Below are 23,181 nucleotides of genomic sequence, written 5' to 3'. Positions count from 1 at the left end.
TTTGTTCTTTCCATGTGGGAGTATAACTAAAGATTTGTTAAATTATCTTACTTTGTCCTGTATGTCCCTTAGCTTCTCTTTCATAATTTTTATTTCTTTGTTTCTAAGTGCAGTGTTCAATAATTTCTTCAGCTTGATTTCTCAGAAATTTCTTCCCTTAAAAGAATTTCTATGGGTCAGGAGTCCAGGCATAACTTAACTGGGTCCTCTGCTTCAGAGCTAGAGCTGTGGTTTTATCTCAAGACTGAACCAGGGAAGGGTCCACTTCCAAGCTCACTTGGTTGTCACTGGATTCACTTCCTTGCTGTTGTAGTATTGTGGCTTCTGTTTAGTGCTGGCTGCCAGTTGGAGGGTACCCTCAGTTCCTAGAAGCTACCCTTAGCTCCTTGCCCTGTGGGCCTTCCAACCACCCTGTTTATCAAAACCAGCAATGATGAGAGGCTCTTTGCAAGACAGAGGTCACAATCTTAGATAATATAATCGCAGAAGTGGCATCCCACCATCCGTGCTGTATTCTGTTGTTTTAAAACAAGTTACAAGCCCCACCCACCCTCAAGGAGAAGGGTCCCAGAAGGACATGAATATCAGAAGTTGGGAATTGTGAGGGCTACCACAGAGTTTGTTTACCACATATACTTTTTTTAGCTTATTTATTTTTGCTACTATATCTGATTTCATAGGCTTTAAAATGAGAAACAGAGTGCCTCATTGTAAGAGAGGGAGCTGGAATCACTTCTGTTCTCTTCTTTCCTTTGCCTTTGTCTAGATTTCTATACTATTCTTCTAACTAGTCTCTTACTTTTAATCTGACTTCCTTCTAATCCATTCTGCACACTGCAGCCCATGGGATCTTTTAACATGATATACCTGAATGTGGAACAGCTCTGCTTACACCTTTCAATGGCTTCCCTTAGCCCTGGGATCCAGTCTGAACTCCAGGTCTTGCTTAGCCCTGGAACTTTACATTTATCCAATTGTATTTCTCACCACTGTCCCCTCTTTACCCTTTCTCCATTTTTATTGAATTACTTGCAGTTCCCTTATTCAACAAAGCATTATTGAGCACGCACTTGAAGCCTCTAGGAAACAACAGTAAACTGGCAAGGCAAGTATCTTCATTTCTGAAAATGAAATTCTGTTCATGGATACAAATAATAAGTTGGAAAAATAAATGAATATACAACTAAACAAACACATAAATGCATATGTCTTATATCATGAAGAGTATATGAAGATAATGCAGGGGCTAGGGATGTTGAAGTGATGAGATGGATTGACCTGTGGCTGGTTTAGATAAGGTTGTTAGGACAGGCCTCTCTAGGCTATAACTAGCTGAGAAGAAATTGGATTGATGGGTTGGAAGCATCATGGGAAGGTTTGAGGGAAATGCATATTTATAGGCCCTAAGTCAGATCAAGTTCGCTGAATACCCGGCAGGTTTATGTGGCTGGAACAGAGTAAGGGGAAAGCATTAAGCAATATGATCAGGTGGAGAAGGAAGGGTCTTTGTGGCCTTGCTTAGTGTCTTCAATATCTCTCTGTGTCCCCTGAAATCTTTGCCACCTTGTTTCTTCTGCTCTGAATGCTGATCTGTGTAGATTGCATCCATAAACTCCCTGGCAGGAAATCTGCTGGATGGAGAAGGCAACTGGGAATTTACTGTACTGATTCTGTCCTTGAGGGGTTGCTATGGTTGCCTGTGTCCTTGACTCAAGGTCACAGATACTATCAGGCAGCCCTCTCCTTGCAACTCTTTTTTTTTTTCTTTTCCAGATTTCCAGCTCCTTCTTTCTTTGATCCTTCAGGACAGTAATGCAGTCTCCCCTCCTTACTAGCCTTGGGGTAATGATCTATAAGACGTGTTTCCTCCCACATTCTGCTCATAGTTTGTAAACAGTCCCTTTATCAAAATCTTCTGTACAACCCCAGTTTGAGTGTTCTGTTTCTTTCTTTTAGGGGTCCTAGCTAATGCAGTAAGGAACTTGGATTGTTTTAGTTGACAAGCTCCTGCAGGTTTTGAAGCAGAAAAGTTGTATGATACAAATTATACCTTAAGCACTCTAACTCCCACATGGAGAATAGAAGCTGGGTGGGAGGACAATACTTAGGAGGGCATTGCAGAGGCTCAGGTGAGCAATAATTATAATCTTGCTAGTGAGGAATAGTGTAGGGAGGAAGTAGCTGGATTTGGATACATTAAAGGTGGAGATGAAAAGGCTTCCATAGACATTGAATGAGAAAGATGAGGATAAAGAATTTAAGGGTTCTCAAATTTTTGGCCAAAGCAAAGGAGAGAATGGTGGAAGAGTTACATAAGAAGGGAAGCAGGTTTTCAGTGAGGTTAAAAAACAATTTGATTTTGGGGAAGTTAATTTTGTGATGCCTATTAGACATCTAAATGGAATGTCCATTAAGAAATTATATTTAGATGAATGGAAGAAGGGGAGGTAGGTCACAGAGCTGTAAATGTGGGGGATGACAGAGTGTAGATAGCATTTGAAGCTATGGGACTCTACGAGGTCACCAAAGGAGTGAATAGATAAAGAAAGGATTGGTTTTTAAAAGTTGGGAAGATGAAGAAAAACTATATAAAGGGAATAAGAAGTAGCAGCCTGGTTAGTATCAAAAAACTCAAGTGAGTCAGCATTCTGGAGGTCAAATTAAGAAGGAAGTAGTCAATGTGTCAGTTGTTGGGATTTGGGAAGATTGAGTTCATTGGTGACCTTGTCACTAATGTCGGTAGAGTGAGATGAGCAAAAGCTTGATTGGAGTGAGTTCAAAAGAAAAAAAGTTTAAAGAATTTTGCAATACATGGGAGCAGAAGAATATGATGAGATTTTTGTGGGGGTCGGGGGAAGTTAAGATAATTTTCTTTTTAAATGGTAGATATTGTGGTATGATCCTCTTTATCCATGTTTTAATCTAATTCTTCTTGTCATTGAAAATTCAAGTAGTTTTTCTAGAAATTAAGTCTGGGCACGATGTAGGGAAACCACAGTTCTAGTAGTAACTCATTACTTCAGGGATAGTATGTAGAGAGCCTTTATCACTCCTAGCCCAAAGGAGCACTGGAGAAGCAGCTCCTGAATCCTGGGTGGGGTTTGATATCAGCCTAGATGACTATGACATTTGTTTATCATTCACAGAGTTATATCACACAGAATTGGAGGATGTATGACTAGTGCTAGGCACTATCTAGGTTACTCAGTCAAGTTATTATATCAACATACCACAACAAAAATGTATCACTGCAGCCATTTACACACAAGGGGCCCCAGATTTTTATTTGGCAGTAAGCTCTGCAAATGATGTGGCCAGTTCTGTACTCAGAAATTATTTGTTGAATAGCTGAAGACAGGCCATGCCCCAAATAAGGAAGGCTGGATATTTTTTTGGTTCCTAAATAACCCTTCCACCTCTATACAAAGATCCTTTTCTGCATTTCAGAAGAATATTTGACCAGACATCAACTTGCCAGATAACAGAAGAATAGAAGAATATTAAGGAGATAAATGTCAAAGACAATCTGCACAAAATAAAAATAGATTAATTTGCATATGAATATATTACAATAATATTTAGAAAGTTTCCCAAGATAGAAAAGAAAAAAAACAGGATAGAGATATTATGTAACATCTCAAGATAATATATCAATGACTAAAGTTAACACAAATTTCTAGAGTAGAAAATATGCTGCACATCCAAGCAATTGTTTAGAAGAGAGACAAAGGAATATTTAGTTCCTGATTATGTTATGGCAAAAAAATTTTAATCTTGTTAATAAAGTATAGAAGTGGACGGCTCGGAGAGGCTGGATGTGTGCATGAATTAGAAGAAAAATGGGAATGAACTGGACAGAAATAAATATTGTAGAAAAGGGGACAATGGAAGTGAATGGTGGTAGTGGTAAGGTAATTTGAGTTTATTTCATTGATAAAACATTGATAGTCTATGTCTATTTTAATGTAAGCTTTTATAACAGAGTTCCCCAAAGGAAGAATTAATTATCTCCTGAGCTTTGCTACTGCAGTATTTTCTTATCTATCTCAGCTATACTAGTCTTGGCTTAGCATTCCAATTACTCTGTAATTTTTTGTTGCCGGTCTATGAACACCAAAAGATGTGAGTTTCTTCAGAGCACTTTTTATGCCTTTAATTATTAGCTTCTATGAGACTACCTCGCACAAAGTATATACTCAGTGGTAAGTGTTTGCTGAGTTAACTGTAGAGTAAGTATATACACGCCCCTGCGGCCACCACACACACATATATTCAATAACGTGTTGCATAACAACATTTCAGTCAATGATAGGCTGCAGTATAAAACAGTGGTTCCATAAGATTACAGTACTATATTTTTATTATACCTTTTATACCTTTCTGTGTTTAGAAATGCAAATGCTTACTATTGTAATATAATTGCCTACAGTATTCAGTACAGGAACATGCTGTACTGATTTGGAGTTTAGGAGCAATAGTCTATACCATATAGCCTAACTGTGTAGTAGGCTACGCCATTTAGGTTTGTGTAAGTGCATTCTGTGGTGTTTGCACAGTGACAAAATTATCTAATGATGCATTTCTCAGAACATTTCTGTCATTAGATGACTCATGACTACATATGACAATATATAGTAAATATAAATTATATATACTATACACATACACGTAGAGTAGAAAATATATCACATTTATATGCAGTGTATTTTATACACATACATATACATATATACACACAAAATTATTCTTTAAAATCAGATGATACAGATTTACATGTATTGAAAATACTAATGTAGAAACAACATACAATTATGATGATGATGACACTGTGAATGACAGAATGTACCCTCTAGAACAAAGGAGTTCCCCTCTTAACTTCTGAATAATGTATGCTCTTCTAGGAGTTTATGACAGTTTTGACAATTGTATGCAAAAACTGTGTGACTATATGATGATGTTTGTTTGCTTTCAATCTGAAGGTGAGGTTCTTAGTTTTCGTCAGCAATTTTACAATAGTCTGAATTTTTAAAAAGTTATCCATCTTGTTTTGCAGGGAAAACCATTTTGAGAAATCTACCTACATGCAAGTGCTAAATTTATCTCTGAGTTTAGATGAGATTTAAATCAAGAAGGAATTTTGTACACATCAGTACCCTCCTTAGAATATAACTAATATCACTCTGGTCCTGCAAATCTCAGAGGGAATTCCATTAGGTTAAATGCTCTGAGATATCCCTATAGGTTCCAGTATGAACATAAGATGATGTAATATTGATTTACATTAAAATTAACATAGTCATTAAAAAAATAGAATCAAAGTACAAAGAATGAAGCACATAAAATGCATTAATGGAGAAGTAGAACAAAGCCATGTATATCTTGTCCAAAGTGCTTTGCATGTAAAAATATTCCATTAAGAAAGAGAATATTTGGGTGATGTATTGATGTGACTGAAGACGATGAAATAATTTCCCAGGAAAACACTGACTGCTTAAATGATGACATAAAACACTATCTGTTCTAAGTTGGAATCTTCCTTCAATTTTGAATGCTGTCTGCCAAAATGAATTGCAGGAACAAACACTACATCTCATAATATCTTCTGAATGTACAATTTTTCCCCCTAACATTTCCTGTAATGAAGAGTACATCCTAATTCATTTTTAAGGGGCAGTATATTTTTTAACTAAAGTTTCGTATTTTGACATAATCTCTTCCGCTTTACTACTGAAGTGAAGCTAGACACTAGACATTTAGTAATGAATTAGAATTGCTTAAGAAGGACATAATTATGCCGGCACGGTGGCTCATACCTCCCAGCACTTTCGGTGGCTGAGGTGGGCGGGTCACTTGAAATCAGGAATTCAAGACCAGCCTGCCCAACATAGTGAAACCCCATCTCTACTAAAAATACAAAAATTAGCTGGGCGTGGTGACACATGTCTGTAATCCCAGCTACTCTGGAGGTTGAGGCACAAGAGTCACTTGAAAGTTGGGAAGCAGGGGTTGCAGTGAGCTGAGATGGCACTACTGTACTCTAGCATGAGCAACAGAGTGAGACTGTCACAAACAAAAAGTAAAAAGGACATAATTTATCTTTCTTTAAAGATGTGATGATCCAAAACTTTTCCTTCACACAGTGAACATATATTAAGTGCCTGTTCTGTGCTAAACATCTTGATAAGGTTTTGAAATAAAATGACTAACATACAAATTCTGTTCTTATGAAACCTGTGTCTAGTGATAGAGATGGATGTGAACACTAAGTACACTAAATTGAGGTAGCTGACATTAGAGGTATGCTTTAAGTGTGGCAGCATTAGTGTTGGTATTGATGTTTACTATACGCCATTACGACTGTTTTGTAGTACTGGGAGAACTGTTGTAGTATTAGTGTAGTATACTGTATTTTCAAAAAGTGTTCAAAGGAATATTTCTCCTATATGTTCTTCCAGAACCTTGCTACTCCCCTATCCATAAGTGTGGTTTATTTACCCACCCTTGGCTATAGGTGGGCCTTCAAGGTTGATTCAACGTATAGAATGCAGCAGAAGTGACGGTATGTTATTTTGAGACTAGCTCATAGAAAAGTAATATAGCTTCCATCTGGCTTGCTCTCGGACCAGACACCATGTTGTGAGGAAGTCCAAGCCCCATGGAAGGGGAAGGTGGTTTGGCCTCTAGCCCTGGCCAAAGTCTCAGCAACAACTTGCCAAACATAGACGTGAGCATCAAATGACTCACATTCAGTCTTTCAGCCATCCCAGTTGACTGAGTGGAGTAGAGGTGAGTTATCTCTATTAAGTCATACCCACATTGCAAATTTGTGAGCAAAATAAACTCCATTGTTTTAAGCCACTAAGTTTTGAGGTAGCTTATCATGCAGCAATAGATAACTGGAACAATAAGAAAAATTAGTATATGGTGTTAGTAGGAACATGTCTAAAAATATTTGTAATGTAAGGAACCATATAACATAGGAATAAATAAATCATCATAGAGATACAGCTGGAGAGATCTTATTTGGGCAGATGAGAAGAATCAGAGAAAGGGAAAAAATGAACAAAATGCATACTGTCAAACTCTCTTGAATTATGAGCAAAATTTAACAAAAGGGAACCAGTATAAGTTGATGGGGGTGGGGCTGGTATGTGAAGAAGAGAAATAGCAAGAACATTCACAACAAAAGAAAACTTTGAATAAATCCAGAGATGATTGACCATTCTGGTTGGTGTTGGACAAGAGCAAGTGGTCCAATTTTCCTGGAGTGTAGTAAGACTTTCAAAACGGAATTAGAAACTTACAGTTGGGTCATGAAATCAGATCGGAAAATCAGACTTTTTTTTATTGGACCAGAATAGAATATTATACAAAATATTAAAGTCGATTTTATTTGGTAAGAGTAAAGTTTATGTTGTGAAATGTTTACTTGTGGTTACATAGATGCATAACCTGGGCTGTTATATATAGCAGAATAATTATAGTTTACTATCAAAAATGTGTGATAAACACTGGGAGTGTGTGCATGTAGGAGCATAATAAGAGATAAATCTGGATTTCTGGGCCTGTCCTATTCCTTTCTGAGTCCCATGGTTCCAGAGCCATCTTTCAATTTCTCATAGTTTTTACCTAAATTAAACTTTTGTTATAATTTATTTTAATTAATATGTAGATGAAGTTTTTAGTTATATATTAGTTTTATTATATATTGGTTCTTGACATTTAGGGAAGCATTTCTAGTTCTTCTTATGCTCGACACCCATTTATATTGTTTCTGAATGAATGAGTCGTTCAGCACTGGAATATCCTTTTCATCAAGTGAGATTTTCTTTCCGTTGAGAGATATTACACATGAGTGGAGAGAAAGCTTAACAATTTGGTTCTGTCTCTTCTGTATCTCTGGAGAATCCTGACTATACAAATACCTGTAACAATAGCTAATATTTAGTGAGTGCTTATTATGTGCCAGCTTCTGTTTCAAGTACCTTAGAAATATTTTTCATTAGATCCTCTAAACTTCCTCATGAGATAGGTAATTTTATATGGATGAGACACAAAGATGTGATAACTTGCTCAGGATCAAAGAGCAAGACAATGACAGGACAAGTATTTGAAGCCAGAGAATATGGCTTTTAAACACTATTCTATATACTTTTGGTTTCAACTATTCATACATATGCAGCTAAAATCATTCGAAGATAATTGTCTTAGAGCAGTGATAATATCTATGTTTTCTATCATTTAAAAAATTGCCTTTGTTCAGGTGCAGTGGCTCATGTCTGTTAATTTCAGCACTTTGGGAGGCTGAGGCAGGCAGCTCACTTGAGGTCAGGAGTCCGAGACCAACCTGGCCAACATGGTGAAACCCTATATCTACTAAAAATACAAAAATTAGGCAGGTATGGTGGTGAGCACCTGTAATCCCAGCTACTCGGGGAGGCTGAGGCATGAGAATCACTTGAACCTGGGAGGTGGAGGTTGCAGTAGGCCAATATTGCACCACTGCACTCCACCCTGGGTGACAGAATGAGACTATCTCAAAAAAAAATTTGCCTTTAATATATTAAATATTTTTTAAACAGGAATAAAATTCAAAGAGTATGATGGTTAAGAGTTAAAAAAAAAAGCAAATAAAGCAAAAATAGTTTCATTCAAGAAAGACTATAGTTGATTATACAGGATATAAATTCTCAATTCCCACTTTGAGACTTATTACTTAAGCTACATATGTTACTGTAGGTAAATTTTCCATTATTTGTAAGACCATTCAGAAATGCTATTGCTAAAAATGTATTTTCTATTTCTGTTATGGATTTTCAGACCAATTGACATATGGTGCAGCTTTTATAAAGTTTAATCTGAATTAGTTATCCTACGTTCTTACCCTACTCCCTCCAACCCAAGAAATAGTATAAATGGGTTTCTACTCTTCAGTATAAGACTAAATTTTTAAGATACATACACATCAATGCTAAGTAAAGTCTATCCACTGGAAGCTGAAGAAAATCAATTCCACATTACTTTTCAAAAGCACATTATGTAGAATTCTCAGTATTTAAAGAAAGCCCACTCTTTAGCTACTAATAGAAAATGTGATGCCTTTTCTTTCTAACAAATATGGGTAAAGTTTTAGTGTCTTAAATTACTGTGGGTTTTGTTTTTATTTCAAGCAAAAATATCCTCTGTTTGTAGTCTTTCTAATGTTTGAAATACATGTATATTAATCAGCATAGACTAGATTATATTGTAGTAATAAATGAATCTTAAAATTCCAGTGACTTGGATTTCTACTTCTGGTCAAGATAGAGTAACAGGGACCAGATTTGCCATTTTTCGCCACACCTAAAACAACCAAGACAAGATCAAGACTACAAGAAAGGCAGGACAAGACCACACCTAAAACAATCAAGAACTGGAGAAACCATATGAAATAATGGTTTGCAAAATATGGGCATCAGGCAACTAAAGAGTGATCCCTGAGAACGAGAAACAAATGACGTGAACCCTGCCATTACTTTCAGCTCACTGCCTTGAGAGAGTTTCCAGGCCATGTTAATCGGAGGGGAACCCTGGGCAGCACCTGGTATACTCTCTGAATTGAGACGGAGCTGAGGGTGTGAGAATACCCAAGTGGACACAGTTCACAGAACAGGGATTACAGGCGCCTGCCACTACACTCAGCTAATTTTTGTATTTTTAGTAGAGGTAGGGTTTTACTATGTTAGCCAGGCTGGTCTCAAACACCTGGTCTCAAGTGATCCACCCCACTTGGCCTCCCAAAGTGCTGAAATTACAGGTGTGAGCCACCGTGCCTGGCTAACAAAGTAAAATTCAATGTAAAGAATACTATCAGGGATAGTAATAAAAGTCATTTATTAATCATTCCTTGGTTAATACACTCCTGGGTCAAAGAAATATTTTAAAAAATTATTTTAAATGGAATAAAAATTAAACATACTATCAAAATGTGTGCCACTAAAAGAATACTTAGGGAGAAATTTACTGCACTAAACACCTATATTAGAAAAGAAGAAAGATCTTAAATCAACTATCTCAGTTTCTACTTTAGAAAGCTAGAAAAATAAAATGAAAATAAACTCACAGTAAGCAGAAGAAAGGAAACAGTAAACTGCAGTAGAATAAACTAAATAGAACATTTGAAAACAATGCAGAAGCATCATGAGAACAAAAGCTGGTTCTTTGAGAAGACAGAAAAAAATTAATTCACATCTAACCAGATTTATTAGGAAAAAGAAAGACGACAAAAATCTGTCTCTGGAATGAAAGAGGTGACATTGTTACAGTTCTACAGATATTTTACTTACGATAAGAGAATATCATGAAAAACTTCATGTCAATAAATCAGACATTTTAAATAAAATGAAAGAATTTCTTGAATAATTCATACCAAAAAAATTCCAGTGACTTAACAAAGTCAAGATTTTATTCTTGTCCATTCTATATGTCCTTTGCAGATCAAGGAGAACTTTGCTATGCTTAATGACTAGGCATTCAGGCTATGAAGCTTCTGCACAGCAAATGAAACTATCAACAAAATCCCAAGTCGACTTACAGAATGAGAGAAAGTATTTTCAAACCATGTATTATGGTTCGAAATCTCACCCAAATCTCATCTTGAATTGTAAACCCCATAATTCTCACGTGTCAAGGGAGAGACCAGGTGGAAGAAATTGAATCATGGGGCAGTGACCCCATGCTGTTCTTGTGATAGTGAGTGAGTTCTCATGAGATTTGAGAATCTCATGAGATTATAAAGAGCTCTTCCCCCTTTGCTCAGCATTTCTCCTCTCTGCCACCTTGTGAAGAAGGTGCCTTGCTTCCCCTTCACCTCTGCCATGATTGTAAGTTTTCTGAGGCCTCCTCAGTCATGCTAAACTGTGAGTTAATTAAACCTCTTTTCTTTATAAATTGCCCAGTGTCAGGCAGTTCTTTACAGGAATATGAAAATGGACCAATACACTATATATCTAATGAAGAGTGGGCATCCAAAATATATAAGGATTCCTACAACTCAGCAAAAAAAAAAAAAAAAAAAAAAAAAAAAACCAAGATAACAAATAACCTGACTGAAAAATAGGCATAATACTTAAACAAACATTCCTACAAAGGATAAGCATATGCCAACAGCTGAATAATCACTAAACTGCTAAACAATACTACCATGAGATATCACCTTACTTCTGTTAGGATGCCTGCTATCAAAAAACAAAAGATAAGTCTTGGTAAGAATATGGAGAAATTGGAACCCTTGTACACTGTTGATGGAAAAATAAAATGGTGTAGCTGCTATGAAAACAGTATGGAGATTCCTAAAAGTTAAAAATAGAACTATTATATGATCCAGCAATCCCACTTCTGGGTACATAGCCAAGGGAAATGAAACCAGTATCTCCAAGAGATATCTGGGCTCCCATGTTCACTGCAGCATTATTCACAAAAGCCAAGAGTTGGAAGCAAAGTAAATGTCTCTGGACAGATGAGTGGATAAAAAAACTGTGGTACATATACACAATGATATACTATTCAGCCTTGAAAAAGAAGGAAATTCTGCCATGTGTGATGATGTGGATTAACCTGGAGAACATTATCTAAATGAAATAAGCCATTTTATTGCCCAAAAAACCCCCGCTTGAGTGTGCTGTTTTTTAATCATTACAATGCTCTCCAACAGAGCAATGACATACTTCATGGAAAATAAAATGTATTTCAACTAAACTTTACTACTGTAGTAGAGTATCTTCTGCTAATTATTGCAAAGTAATTGCAGCTCTCAAGCAAGCAAATACACTATTAAGCCGAATGTGGAACTTACGGTTTTGACATAACTGTGATAGGATTAAACCACTCATTACCAAGATGAAGCTACTTTACGCAAAACTGCTGTTGTATAAAGGATAATATTGTTGCCTGAAGGTAATGCTATTTCATGAGGGTAAATACTTCATGATTCCACCTATAAGCATTATCAAAAATAGTCAAACTCAGGAGCAGAGAGTAGAATGGTGATTGGCAGGGACTGGAAGAGAGGAACGGGAAATGAGAAGTTGCTATTCAATGGGTATGAGGTTTCAGCTATGCAAGATGAATAATTTCTTGAGATCTTCTATACAATATATTGTGCCTATAGTTAATGATACTGTTTTATGCACATAACCATTTGTCAGGAGGATGTATCTCATGTTAAGTGTTATTACCATATATTTTTTAAAGGAGTTTGCATTAAGGCTCTTGGAATTCTACATCTGTTGCAGGAGAACAAGAGTGAGACTGGAGAATCACATGTAAGTTTCCACGGTTTCAACCTAAAAGTGACACACAGATCCCTTTTGCTTATATTTATTGGCCAGAACCTCATATGGATCTGCCTATTAGGGGTGGTAAATTGCATAAGTACAAATGTCTACCATAGACTAATATATTAAATGCCACCACTTGGAAGACTTTTTTTTTTTCCTTTTAGAAAAAAGGATAGACTTACAATTCTAAATGTTTCAAAGGTATTTCTGAACTATGCACCAGTTATCTAAGTGTTGGTACCTGCAACAGCACTTTTGCATAAAGTAGTTTCATCTTGGTAATGAGTGGTTTAATCCTATTACAGTTATGTCAAAACCTTAAGTTTCACATTCGGCTTAATAGTGTATTTGCTTGCTTGAGAGCTGCAATTACTTTGCAATAATTAGCAGAAGATACTCTACTACAGTAGTAAAGTTTAGTTGAAATACATTTTATTTTCTATGAAGTATGTCATTGCTCTATTGGAGAGTATTGTAATGATTAAAAAACAGCACACTCAAGTGGGTTTTTTGGCAATAATATACTTTCTGGGGTATGACAGTACAATATTGATAACTGTCATTACATATGTATATTTATAAAAGAGTTCCTGCCAGTTGTTATTTGGAAAATACTTGGCCTTCATTCAGGTTTCTCATGAGCCACATTTTCTCTTCATTTTTCCTCTTACCACTTTGTGCATTTTTAATTGGGTACTAATGGGAAAAATGTTTTCAAATAAAAAAATACTCCTCAGTGTAATTTTCCTTAGTGTTAGTGCTTCAGTAAGCAAATTTGAATGCCCTGAACATCTATTAAATTTAGCTTTATTTTTAAATGAAACTAACTAGTTTATATTTAAAGACAGATAAGTTTTCATGACAAAGTTGCAAAAATATCACTTGTAGATGTGAAGACTTGAAATTGCACTTTGTAGCTCTGTTGTTCTTGAAGTTTTAAAAGTAACTGTGTATTTTTTAAAAGATCTTGAAAACATTTCCAAAGTATTCTCCTTAAAAAGACCTTAGAAAAAGTCAAAATATTACAGACAGAATAATTTCATTTTTTAAATAAGAGTTTAATGATTTTAACTAATAAAATAAATTTTTAAAAAGAAAACTAACATTTACTAGGGGCCTATTATCTATAAATCATGAGGCAGATCTTAGTAATAATACTAATTTAAAAGAAAATATATTGCGTAATAGGAAAAATCAAGAACTCTTGGTTCTAAGAATGTTCCCATTTGATGTAAGTGCATTTGGGTAACAAAATATGAAGAATATATAAGTAAGACATAGATGACATATTTCAGAATGAATGATAACATTGTTTCTTGGCTTCAAGACTTTTCAGCATCTAGAATTTAGTGGTGAGAAATGTTTGGCTCTGTTTCCACAAAGAAATGTGAAAGATTCATTTGCTCATACAGGTTTACCTTGATAATATAGTAGGTTCAGTTACAGACTACCACAATGAACTGAGCATCATAGTAAAGTGAGTCACACATTTTTTGTTTTTTCAGTACATATAAAAAATATCTTTGCACTATGCCATAGTATATTAACTAAGCAATAATAGCATTATGTCCAAAAATGTATATACCTTAGTTAAAAATATTTTTTGGTAAAAATGCTAATGATTTTCTGAGCCTTATGATTTATAATCTCTTTGCTGGTGAAGGGCCTTGCCTCAATGTTGATGGTGCTGGCTGATCAGCATGGTGGTTGCTGAAGATTAGGGTGATTGCCGCAATTTCTTAAAATAAGACAACAACGAAATTGACCCTCTTTCCATGGAAGATTTCTTTGTAGCATGTGATGTTGTTTGATAGCATTTTACTCACAGTAGAAGTTCTTTCAAAATTGGAGCCAATCCTCTTAAACCCTTTCATTGCTTTCTCAACTAAGTTTATATAATATTATAAATCCTTTGTTGTCATTTTAACAATGTTTAGAGCATCCTTACCAGGAGTAGATTCCATCTCAAGAAGCCAATTTCTTTGCTCATTCCTAAGAAGAAACTCCTCATCTCTTGAATATTTATCATAAGGTTGCAGCAATTCAGTCCCATCTTCAGGCTCCACTTCTATTTACAGTTCTCTTGCTATTTCCACCACATCTGCAGTTGCTTCCTTCACTGACGTCTTGAGCTCTTCAAATCCATGAGTGCTGGAATCAACTTCTTCTAAAATCGTGTTAATGTTGATATTTTCACCTTCTCCCATGAATCATGGATGATTTAGTGGTGTTTAGAATGGTGAATCCTTTCTAGAAGGTTTTCAATATACTTTGCCCAGATTCATCAGAGGAATCACTATAGCAGCTAAAGCTGTACAAAATGTATTTCTTAATAATAAGACTTGAAAGCCAAAATGACTCTTTGATCCATGGGTTCAGAATGGATATTGTGTTAGCAAGCATAAAAGCAACAAACATCTTGTGCATCTCCATTAGAGCTCTTGGGTAACCAGACGAATTGTTGATTCACAGTTATATTTTGAAAGGACTCTTTTTCTAAGCTGTGGCTTTCAACAGTGGGCTTAAAATGTTCAGAAGCTGTGCCTAAACAGATAGACTGCTATCCAGGCTTTGTTGTTACATTTATAGAGCACGGTCAGAGTAGATTTAGCATAATTCTTAAAGGCTCTAGGATTTTTGGAAACGTCAATGAGCATTGGCTTCAACTTAAAGTCACCAGCAATATCAGCCCTTAACACGAGTCAGCCTGTCCTTTGAAGCTTTAAATCCAGTCACTGACATTTCCTCTGTTGCTATGAAAGTCCTAGATGGTATCTTCTTCCAATATAAGGGTGTTTCATCTGCATTGAAAACTTGTTGTTTTGTGTAGCCACTTTCATTGATTATATCACTAGATTTTCTGGATAACTTGCTGCAGAACTTGTGATTGTGCTTGCTACCAGCACTTGTTTCTTCATCTTGTACTTTTATGCTATGGAGATATCTTCTTTCCCTAAACCTCATGAATCAGCGTTTTCTAGCTTCAAACTTTCCTTCTGCCTTTCCTCTCTCAGCCTTCCTAAAATTGAAAATTTAGGGCCTTGCTCTGAATTAGGCTTTGGCTTAAGGGAATGTTGTGACTGGTTTGATCTTCTATACTGATCACTAAAATGTTCTCTACATCAGCAATTAGGTTGTTTCACTGTCTTATCATTCATGAGGTCACTGGAGCAGCACATTTACTCTCCTCTAGGAACTTTTCCTTTGAGTTTACAACTTGGCTAGTTGGTGCAAGAGTGCTAGATTTGGCCTACCTCTCATTTTGTTGTGCCTTTCTTACTAAGTTTAATCATTTCTGGCTTTCACTTAAAGTGAGAGATGCGTGATTCTTCTTTTCACTGAACACATAGAGGTCATTGCATGGTTATTAACTGGCCTAACTTTAATATTACTGTATGTCAGGAATTTGTAGAACCAAGGAGAGGGAGGGAGATGAGGGAAAGGCTGGTCAGTGGGGCAGTCAGAACACAGACAACATTTATTAAGTTTGACATATTACATGGGTGTGGTTTGTGGTACCTCAAAACAATTACGATAGTAACTTCAAAGATCACTGATCACAAATCACCACAACAGATATAAAAATAATAAAAAGTTTTGAAATAGTGTGACAGTTAACAAAATATAACCCAGATACATGAAATGAACACAACCTGTTGGAAAAATGTCACTGATATACTTGCTGGGTGCAGTTGTCACAAACCTTCAGTCTGTAAAAAACTAAGCATCTGCTAGGTGCAATGACTTGAAGCACAATAAAACAAGATATACCTGGATTTGTAAATGAGCTGTTGGCCACCCTCTAGCCTAATGAACTAGGTGCTTCCCTGAATCATTCACTTTTCATACGATCCCTTTCGAATCATATGAAAACAGTTTCAAATAGCATTTTTTTTAAAAAATAATTTTGAGATGGGAGGAAGGTGGACAGGAAAATATGTCTTCGAAAACTCAAGGAAGATAAAGGTCCTCAATAAATACAAACAAGACTCCAAGATCCAGTCAGGGAAAACATTATAATGAAAATGGGAGAGGAAGAGGAAAATGCTATGTGATGACATACGTTATATTAAAGTATATAACCTATTCATTCCAAATAATAGGGTATATATTATTCACTGATTTCTCTACTTCTTGTTCTAAATCGGCAGTGATTTATTTCTTTGTTAAATTCCTTTACTGATTAACTTGCAAACTCCCTATTAGCAAAAATACAGTTTCTGATATATTGCATAAACTTTATAATAATCCAGAACTATTTATTTCTCATGGTTTGAATTCCATTTGATATTGGTAAAATTCTTGCTTCATAAAACTTCATTGGCTCTTGAGGAAAACAATACAAAACAGAGAAAGGACTTCAACTTAAATGTAGACAAAATTAAAAGTAAAACTGGAGTTATTGATCATCTGTTCATTCCCTAAACTTCAGGATTTCAGGAGTACCTTAGGAGCCCGTTTTATTTTCACATACTTGTGTTTTCCTCTTGTATATTTCTTCTAGTTACCTGGTTATGGTGATGGAACACAAATGGGGCAGTAACAAATCTATCAAATATGCATTTATTTGTTGAAATCCATTTTTGCATTCATTGGTTTAGATAATATCTTTCAATATCTAATGCTAGCAGGCATCACACAAGAAAATCTGAAAAATTATTTGTTATATTTTTATTGGCTTATCCTTATAAAGATTTTTAAAATTTATACTTACTACCTATCATTTATGTGTATATATAAAGTAAAATTATATTTAAACTTAATAATGAATAAACTTAAATATCAAAGTAGTACATTACATGGTTCAGGTTAAATTTTGCTGGTGTAAAAGTCTTTAAAAAACAAACCCCCCCAAAAAATTAAAATTGCATAACTGTTAGGAGGAAATATTATTTTAGGGGACTTGAAGAATTTCCCAGTACTTACTTTTCATTTTACCTCGAGGTATCATAAATAAAACTTCAGGGCATTTAAATTTTTTAGAAATGAAATTTTCAATTACAGATGGCAGAATACAATTTAGACTTCAGTCTTTTTCCTCAAAATTTACCAATATTGACAGGAAATGAGAATTACAACAAAAATTTACTCTCAATAAAATATGAGCATATCCACAATCTAAATAATAAACTGTGAATCAAGTACTCTCAAATATAGACCAAAGTAAATAAAGGGTCTGAAAAAGGTGACTCATAACTCTTTTCAAAACCTTAGGGAGGTCACATTAGCCCTAAAGGTGAGAGCACAATCTGAGCATACGGATGTAGCTGGGATAAGAGAAAGCTGCTCCCATAAAAGAGACACACCTATGACTACGTCTGTTGTTTATGGCTTAGTTTTCTTGTAGCAAAGGAAACTACAAGAAGAGAATGGAAAGACAAGAAGTGAAAGGAGATTTCTAATAATATAGAGCATATTGAGCACATGTATTTAAGTCTGCTCCTTCCTGGAGCCCCATTAAGATAAGGTAGCTTTCAGAAAAGCATAAACTTCACAAAAAAGAAAGTGGAAATAAGAGACAATACTAGATGAAGTGTTAACAAAGTGAGAAAGTAGAAAGCAGGTGGAAGAGCAGTAATTGACTAAACATGGGGAAAGATGAAACCTGAGTGTCTGAACAGAAGGATGCCAATAAGAATTCAAGTTGCAGAATCTTAGAAAAATGCAGGAATTGGAGGCAAGCTGTATCTTAGGAGGTAAGGGTGTGAGGCTTGCCTGAGAAGACTAAGTCTAGTTGAAATCTTCTTAAGAAGCAGTTAAACCCATGGGTAGGATGAGGTTTCTACTCTCATGAAATTACTAGAGACCTGTGATTTGCAGGACATGAGGTACGGTGGCGGTCTGAAATGGGAATCTTCCTCAAACTGAAGGTTTTTAGAGGAAACACAGTACTGAAGAGTGAGATCCCCAGTCTGATTGCTTTGTTTTTTGCTCTTGGTAACAGATGTTTTTCCCACTAGGCAGGAAATTGGATTAAGTTTTCTCTAGACAAATCATTCTTAATTGTGGCCCCAGGCCCAGCAACACCAGGATCATCTGAAACTTATTACAAATGCAAATTCTCAGACTCTGCACTGACTCAAAACATCCAAGTGTGGGGCCTAGTAATTTTTGTTTTAATAAAACATCCAAGTGATTCTGAATTACTCAGGTGTGAATATCAAACTCATATTTGAGAACCACTGCTCTAGAAAAACTGATTGGCCCAAAAGGTCTGGTGTCAACTACTTCACTGTACCATGCAGGCTGCCAGCCAGCTACACCCAAGCATAAGAAGCCCACAGCTTCCATCATGCTTTCAAAACACCAGACACCAAGGGATCACAATATATTTGAGGACAGCCTTGAAGTTGGAACACCGAAACCCAAACAAATGGGAAAAGGGACTTAGAGAAAAGTGTGACATTGGAAAGAACAGAAAGAACATAAAAACTATAAATGATAGCTTCAGAAAGTTATGAAAAGAGATTGAATTCATAAAACCAGATCAGATGAGTAAAAAAAAGGAACAATAAGAAACAGGCAAGAGCTCCTTGGAAATTGAAAGTATGATAGTTGAAATTAAAAAAAAAAAAAAACTCTAGAAGAATTGTACGTGAAGTTCATCCAAATTGAAATGGCCCACTGTGTACTGTGTACCCAGCAAAAGAGTAAAAAAATACTTGCACCAGTTCAGAACCTGAAATTTCAGAACACTAGAGTTTAAGAGAGGTAGGAAAAAGTTACCTATAAAACCTAGGGAATCAAATTGGCATGTGGTACTACAGCAGCTAAGCTGTGGAAGCTGGGAGATCATGGGTGAATGCTTCCAAATTTAGAAAGAAGTTTCTGATGCCCAGCCAAACCATCTTTAAGGTGTAAGGATGGAATAAAAACATTTTCAGACACATGAGATCTTAAAAATTTACTTCCTATGCTCCCTTATGCAGAATGCACTCCATGTAAATGAGGAGACACGAGATTTGGAAAACACGGCCACCATTACTGGACATAGACAAAGGGGATCCTCAGAATCAAATCTACAGGAAATTCCAAGGTAGAAGATACTGCAACAGACTTAGAGAGTGACTAGATGACTGGCTCGAGAGACCAGAGGGCTCCAGGAGTCATGTTTCCGGGAGGAACAAATGGACCTAACTGATTACTTGACATGAAAACTAATACTGACTTTGGGAAGAATTAGGGTTATTAACAGAAAAGCAAGGCAATTACTAACTTGAGAAAATAAACTGAGTAGGAAAGAAATGTAATAATAGCCCAGTTTTGAAAAATAATTTCATAGTCATATTAATGTGAGCACTGAACACTGATTTAAAAAATGATGATATAACCATAATGAGAGGATGTAGGGAGGGAAACATGCATGGTGGAAATGGTATAAGTGAGCTAAATCTTCGCAGTTCATTATAGGAAGTCGATAGATGATGCACAGTTGTTGAGTCGATCACAAAACAGCAGAATAATTGTATATAAATTCACTGAAAAGGCTGAACATTGGTGTGGGCTCCATTTACAGGTAGAACTTAAATTAAGCAAGTGGGAGGATAATGGTTATGTTAGAAAAAGTTATATAATAACTAACAAAGATCAGGAACTGGGAAACGGTGCTGTAAAAAGTACACTAATTTTTTTCAAAATATTTTATAATAAGGAAGAAATAAGGGTGGCCAGAAAAAGGGAAACAAATATTTTTAAAAACTGTGTGATCTCCAAATGTTTTGCATAATGTTATTCCCTTATCCATAGAAATTCTAGAAATGAATATCCCTCTAGTTTTCTGAACATTGTATAAAGTTTAGCAGTCTTTTAGCTTCAAAAATTCCTTTGCTTTTTAAAAAATTAAACACCATATAATCATTTTAATAAAATTTGCTATGCTCTGTATCAATCTATCATCTATCTTATATATCTAAATCATTTATTCATCTATCCTTTCCTCTGCATATGTACTAATCAGGGAACATCTAGAATGAGATTCACCTAATGTTAATGATGATGGTTCTAAGTGATGAGACTCGGAATTATTTTCTACACTTGTCTTTTTACTTTTTGTATTGATTAGATTTTTAAATAATAATTATACTCATATTAAATTATCTTTAGAGTCTTGAAATTGAAGAAATATTTTAAATGAATTTTATGGCTTGCAGGTTGAATGATGTCATTCCCCCTTTTACATGCTTCTATAATATAATCTCTTATTATATGCTTTTAGTACTCTTAGAATTAAACTACTTGTTTCATTTTCCTCATTTCCTCATTTATTATTTTTTCTTCATGTACACATCACTACATTACATTTCTTATTCCTATGAGTCAGAAACATATGCTTAACTTGTACCATTATGTATATATTTCACATTTAAAAGAGACACAAACAGAATGGTCACATATTTCGGAATGGATATTTTACTATAGTTAATTATCCTGAGCAAAGATACGTGTGCATATGTTTCATTATTTAATTCTTAAACCTTTAAGAAGATTTATTGTGAAACCCCAAAATTTGGTTCATACCTGAAGTCCTCTGTTTCCCTTGAAAACATTCAAACAAGTAACCAAATAACAAGGAAAAGAAGCTTTCACCTACTTTTACTTAATGGAGTCTAGGAAGATAAGCTCCACTTTTACCAACAATAATGATAATGAGAATGATGCAGCAGTAATTGTAGCTGGAGATATACTCAAGGCACTCTTCAAATAACTCAACTACCAGGACAAGGGACTAGCGGAGCCTGTGAATCAGAGCAGAAGCTGCCGGGCCTCGAAGGCACCAACAGGGGTAGGCATTTATCCTGCAGTTGCTAGATTGTGGGCAGATGGAGAAAGGTCTGCAGTGGGGCTGGGTCAACAGCGATGATTCTGCACATTTAGGAGGTTTAGGGCAGTAGCTATACATCTGTAAGTATGGAATTTTTTTAGTACTTTAACCACTACTAGTGGTTAACTGCAGCCAGTACTGTTGCCAAGGATGAAGACCAACCTTTGTTGTAGTATCTTACATTTATAGAGTTAGAGTTTACATACAAATTCAATCCTAAAGAACAAGGCAAAGTTAAAGCCATGCTCTTGTAAATATCTGCTTGAAAACCTACGATTATTAATCAACTGCTTTGGGTTAAGCATATGTCATCCTTTTAAAAATGAAAATATAGTTATCAAGTAGTAACATCAAAGCTATTGCCAGCAATTGTCACTGATGTGAGTCTCTCTCAAGTGGTTAAGAACAGGACACCAAGAGAAAGCAGTTTTGAAACAGCAGGGGACGAGGGAGCAAAATACATAATGGGGCGCTTTGTGGATGAGCTGACCACACATGAAGAGAAGACATAAAGAACAAGACAGGAATGAATACAAATAATGAGGGATAAGTCAGGAGAAACGCCGGATACAACCATTTTCTACTTGCTAATTTTTTTCCCAGGCTTCGTTCTGGAAAGAAAACAAGAGAAAAGTTGGCTGTAATATTTCATCTCGTTTTAGCAGCAGGGAAATGGCTAACCTTTCATATGTCCTTTGTTCCAGAGCCAAACTTCATTTTCTCCCTCGTGCTTCCTACTGTATTTTGTTTTATTAGGAAGCCAAATACATTCATTGTAATTAAACATGGACTTTGAGACCTAGAAGTGTTTTAAGAGTTCAAAGATAAAACCATCTTTAGATGGCCTGTGCCAAGTAAGCACAAACCCTGATTTCTGAAAATCCGTGATTTCTCAACCTTAACAATACTGACATTTGGAGCTGGGCATTTTTGTTGCTGTGGGGGCTGTCCTGTGCACTGTAGTATGTTTAAAGCATTCTTGGTCTCTACCCACAAGATGTCTGTAGAATTCCTCCTGTCTCAACAATCAAAAATGTTTTCAGACATTGCCAAATATCCCTTGGGAGGCAAAATTGCCCCTAGTTGAGAATGCTGTATGAATATAAGAAAAATATTTGATGTTGGAAAGCATAACATTATTATTTCTTGTTGATTTTCCGTCTTAATTGTGTTTAACATAGGCTAATATTAACACTGATTTTTATTTGCTGACCACAAATTATTGGCAAGCAAGGAAGTTGGCCAATAGATACAAAAATATCAGCCAGAAACCAATCTGGAGTTTAAAACGTTTCACACTAAACCATAATTTATAATCAAGCTATAACGGCATCATTTGTTCATTTACTTTTATTTAATGACTATTTATTTACTAGGAACCCTCCTAGGTACTGGAGATTCCATGGTGAAAAAACAAAAAGCCAGTTGACACATCTCTGGGAAGCCTTCATCACCTCCAAGGCTGAGTTGGGCTTCCTTGCTGGAACTCTTTTACAATTATCTCCTTATCTCATCATGGCCTTTAAGCTTAGTTGTGATTGTTTGCTTCTTGAAGTTATAGCATGTGCTTTGTTTATCATCATATACCTAGTGAGTAGCATGTTTCATCACAAACTGGATGCTCAATGTATAGTTATTGAATAAGTAAATGAATGACTAATCCACTTGAAAAATTCTTCCTGTTATAGATTCTAAAATTTATGACTCATTCTGGCTGAAGCAGGTGTTTATTCAAATACCAAGGTATCCCTTTATTGTTTGTTAGCATCTGTTTTCCTAATCTTTATTTTTCATTTAAAAAAATTATATTTTACTTTAAGTTGCAGGATACATGTGCATATCTATGCATATAACATGCAGGTCTGTTACATAGATAAACATGTGCCATGGTGGTTTCCTGCACCTATCAACCCTAACCTTCTTGGTTCATGGATTTCTCAACTAGAAGTTGGCTAGCTACTAATCTTGTCTTGTATTGCCAGGTTGTAAGGCTGACCTTGAGAGCCACTCCCTCACCAACAAAATTACTCTGTCTTCTTTTCC

General features: G+C 35.6%; 1 protein-coding gene across 2 annotated transcripts in view; it reads right to left on the bottom strand.

Moving 5' to 3' along the window:
- The window catches only part of PTCHD4 (patched domain containing 4), a 182,046-nt gene that overhangs the window by 68,704 nt on the left and 90,161 nt on the right, over positions 1-23,181 (bottom strand). The window lies entirely within an intron of this gene.

Source organism: Aotus nancymaae, unplaced genomic scaffold, assembly GCF_030222135.1.
Source record: "Aotus nancymaae isolate 86718 unplaced genomic scaffold, 86718_ANA_hifiasm-v0.15.2.pri h1tg000040l, whole genome shotgun sequence".
In the NCBI taxonomy this organism is placed as follows: domain Eukaryota; kingdom Metazoa; phylum Chordata; class Mammalia; order Primates; family Aotidae; genus Aotus; species Aotus nancymaae.
The sequence above is the reverse complement of the archived record's forward strand: the minus strand, read 5'-3'. Positions and strand labels throughout refer to the sequence as shown.